This window comes from Arachis stenosperma, chromosome 6, assembly GCF_014773155.1.
Source record: "Arachis stenosperma cultivar V10309 chromosome 6, arast.V10309.gnm1.PFL2, whole genome shotgun sequence".
Taxonomy (NCBI): domain Eukaryota; kingdom Viridiplantae; phylum Streptophyta; class Magnoliopsida; order Fabales; family Fabaceae; genus Arachis; species Arachis stenosperma.
Window position 1 is genome coordinate 45,579,281 of NC_080382.1, and position 4,055 is coordinate 45,583,335.

Here is a 4,055-nt window from a genome sequence, read left to right on the forward strand (position 1 = left end):
TCCTGCTTACCTTCTTCCACACCTTCCTTCAAGAGTTCTGGCTCCTGTTTTGAGGGTCTGATTCCTTCTTCTTCTGAGACTTCCTTCAATATGGTGATGGCCTTGCATTCTTCCCATCTCACTCCCTTTTGTTCCCCTTTAGGATTCTTTTCTGTGTCACTAGGGAACACTGCAGTTGACTTGGGGGCCTGTTGAGATAGCTCTCCTACTCGAGACTCCATCCTCTTGAGTTTTTCACCATGGTTCCTTAAGGTAGATCTCACATCATCCCTAAAGCTTTTCAACTCACTTATGTCCTGACCCATGTTTGCAAGCATTCCTTCTATCCTGTTTAATTGATCTTGAAATTGTTGGTTCAGATTAGGTTGGGCAGGTTGATTATTTTGGCCATGATATGGTGGTTGGGAGTAAGTGTTTTGTGTGGCTTGGTATGATCTTTGGTTGGAGTTTTGGTATGTGGAATTGTTATGTTGGTTGGGGTTGTAAGGTTTGTGGTTTTGTGATTGGGTTTGCTGGTTTCCCCACCCAAAGTTTGGGTGGTTTTTCCAGCCTGGGTTGTAAGTGTTGGAATGTGGATCATATGGTTGCCTTTGTTGATTTCCCACATAATTGGCCTCTTCCCAATCACCTCCTTCAATGCTTACTTCCTCTTGATCTTGTGTGTGTATTGCAGCCACTTGATTTGTTTCTAATTTCCTGGTGAGCTCTGCTAGTTGCTTGGCAAACACCTTATTTTGGGCTAGAATTGTATCAACATGGTTCAGCTCCATGACTCCCTTAGTGTTGTGTCTCTCTGAAGCATAGTAGTACTCATTCTCAGCCACTGTCTCAATCACTTCAATGGCTTCTTCCACAGTCTTTTTCCTGTTCAATGAACCTCCTGATGAATGGTCTACAGCCTTCCTTGATTCATAAGAAAGTCCATCATAGAAAATATGCAATTGCACCCAGTCATGGAACATGTCTGGTGGGCATTTCCTTGCCAAATCCTTGAACCTCTCCCATGCCTCGTAGAGAGTTTCACCATCTTGTTGTCTAAAAGTCTGAACCTCAGATCGAAGCCTATTGACCTTTTGTGGGGGGGGGGGGGGTAGAAACGTGCCAGAAACTTGCTTTCCACCTCATCCCAGGTTGTTAGGCTCCCCCTTGGGAATGATTCCAACCACTTAGCTGCCTTGTCCCTAAGTGAAAATGGGAACAAGAGCAGTTTATAGGCATCTTCCTGGACTCCATTGGACTTCACAGTGTCGCAAATTCTCAGGAATTTTGTGAGATGTTGGTTTGAATCTTCATTAGCACTCCCACCAAATGAACAATGATTCTCCACCAGTGATATTAGCTGTGGTTTGAGTTCAAAATTGTTGGCCTGAATGGGTGGTTTCTGAATGCTGCTACCACAATTCCCAGAGGTTGGGTTTATGTATGAACCAAGAACCCTCCTCTCGGGAATGGCATTGTTTCCATCAGCTCTCTCATGGTTGTGAACTTCTCTATCCATGTTGAGATCTATAGCTTCCTCAAAATTGTCCTCAAATTCTCCTTTAGATTCTTCTTCTCCCAGTATTCTCTTCCCTCTTGCTTCCCTTCTAAGTTTATGAAGGGTCCTCTCTGGTTCGGTATATGGAGTAGTTGATGTCTCTCCTCTCCTACCTGTCATACAAGAACACAGCACAGGCAACAAACAAGTGAAATACTCTTGATTAATGGAAGAGTATGGTTAGAGCAGTTGAGGAATTAATTCAAATAGTTAGTGAGTCAGTGAGTTAGTTGCTTGAATTTAAAGGCATAAAGAAAGAAAGCAAGTAACAGAGTGCAGAAATTAAAATTCAACAAGTAACTTGAACTGAATTAACAAAATAAGAAAAATGCTCAATCTAGTTAACTTCCAATTTGAGAATTGTCAATCGAAAACCAATCCCCGGCAACGGCGCCATAAACTTGATGCTACGATTTTAGGAAATTGCACGATCGCAAAAATTCCTTCCGGCAAGTGCACCGGTTATCGTCAAGTAAAAACTCACAATAGAGTGAGGTCGAATCCCACAAGGATTGGTTGAGTGAGCAATTCGGATTAGAAGTGTGTTCTAGTTGAGCGGAATCAAGATTTAGATGAGAATTGCGGAATGTAAAATTGGCGGGAAACGTAAATGGCAAGAAATTGAAATTGCGGAATCTTAAATTGCATGAATTAAAGAGCGAGAAGCTAAATTGCTAAAATTAAAAAGGGATCGGGGTGATTGCATGAATTTAATTGCAGAATGTAAAGAGAAAGTGGTAGATCAGAAATGGGGAATTCATTGGGTTTCAGGAGATATTGAGATCTCCGAATCAAAACATTTTTATCCCTTCCTCAACCAATGCGTTCATTGAATTTTGCTTGGCAGTCTTATATGATTGGATCCCAATCCCTTGGCTCACCAATTCTCTCTAAAAACAAACAAATTCCCAATCCCTTGGTTTAAATGTTCATAAGAAGAGATGACGCTCGATCACTGATTATACCACACAGTTTCATGAACCACAATTTGGTAGAATTACATGTCACAATATCCATCCAAACCCCAATCCAATTTACTGTGAGAAAGCTTCTCTAGCATGAATCCTCCATTCCTTTCCCAAGGTTCCGAAGGATTCCAATTATGGATAGTTTCTTTCCCAAGACAACTAACCAATGGAATTAGATCGAGAAGCTTTCTAACAAAAATTCAAGAGAAAAGATTGAAGAAGAAGATAAAAACTATTATTGATTCATTGAATTACAATAGAGCTCCCTAACCCAATGAAAGGGGGTTTAGTGAGTCATAGCTCTGAATTCAATTACAAAAAAAGTATGAAAACTAGAAAAATGATCCAAAGTCCTCTAACTAACTTAAATTCTATCCTATTTATACACTTTCTAAATTGAGCTTCTGTTGTGTTTCTTGGGCTTTGAGGCCTTTCCCTGATTTCCTTTTGCTTTGGGTTTATGATCCATAATCCTGATGAGGCTGCTGATCCAATTCTGTAACATTCATTGAGCCAACTTAGTGATAATCAAGTAATGACACATGACTCAACAAATTGAAATTCCAGACTCATCAATTCTTCAGGCCCAATCCCATAAACCATGATATTCAATTGGGTTTCATACCAGAGTACGTTTAAGTTAATGTTTGTGCTCAAATGCTAACTTAAAACTGCAATATCTTTGGCCCAGAAACCTTTTCAAATAGTGGCGTTTAAGTTGCAGTTTAAGCTTAAACTGCAACTTAAACGCCAGACACTTCCAGTGATGCCTTTTGTGGAAGCACGTTTAAGTTCCAGTTTAAGCTTAAACTGGAACTTAAACGTTGGACACTCCTGGAGGTGGTATAACTCAAGCACGTTTAAGCTTCAGTTTAAGGTTAAACTGAAGCTTAAACGTGGAAATGGAAGAAAGCAACCCTGGAGGGTAAAGTAGTCGAACACATTTAAGCTTCAGTTTAAGGTTAAACTGAAGCTTAAACGTGGAAATGGAAGAAAGCAACCCTGGAGTGTGAATTTGGTCGAACACGTTTAAGCTTCAGTTTAAGGTTAAACTGAAGCTTAAACGTGGAAATGGCTCCCTGGTGCATTTCTCATTTCTGGCGTTTAACTTCCAGTTTAAGGTTAAACTGGAGGTTAAACGCCACTTTCAGCCTTTCCTCAGCTTTCATGATTTTGGCGTTTAAGCTCCAGTTTAAGCTTAAACTGGAGCTTAAACGCCACTGATAGTTCCCAGCATTATATGGCTTGGCAGTTTAAGTTCTAGTTTAAGCTTAAACTGGAACTTAAACTCCACATGTGATATTCAAGCTTCCTTTATTGATTTTGTTGCTTCCTTGCCTAACCTCTTCTTCCCTGAAATCATCCAAACAACTGCATCAAAGTCTTGCAAAATTTCATGAGAAATCTTCCATTCATAGCATTCAAGTAATATAACTAAAAACTCATGGAATTTGTATCAAAATCATACTGTTTGGATGGTTCATTGCTTTGTTATTCATTTAACCATTCTTGGTTACTTTAAGCTCAAGAAAATGCATAAAACAACTAAA

At 39.8% G+C, this 4,055-nt stretch overlaps 1 non-coding gene across 1 annotated transcript; it reads left to right on the top strand.

Moving 5' to 3' along the window:
* Nucleotides 1-960: 960 nt before the first annotated feature.
* On the top strand, nucleotides 961-1,064 carry LOC130937032 (small nucleolar RNA R71). The gene has a single exon (XR_009068270.1). It is a non-coding gene; the product is annotated as a small nucleolar RNA R71 (small nucleolar RNA).
* The last annotated feature ends 2,991 nt before the right edge of the window (nucleotides 1,065-4,055 follow it).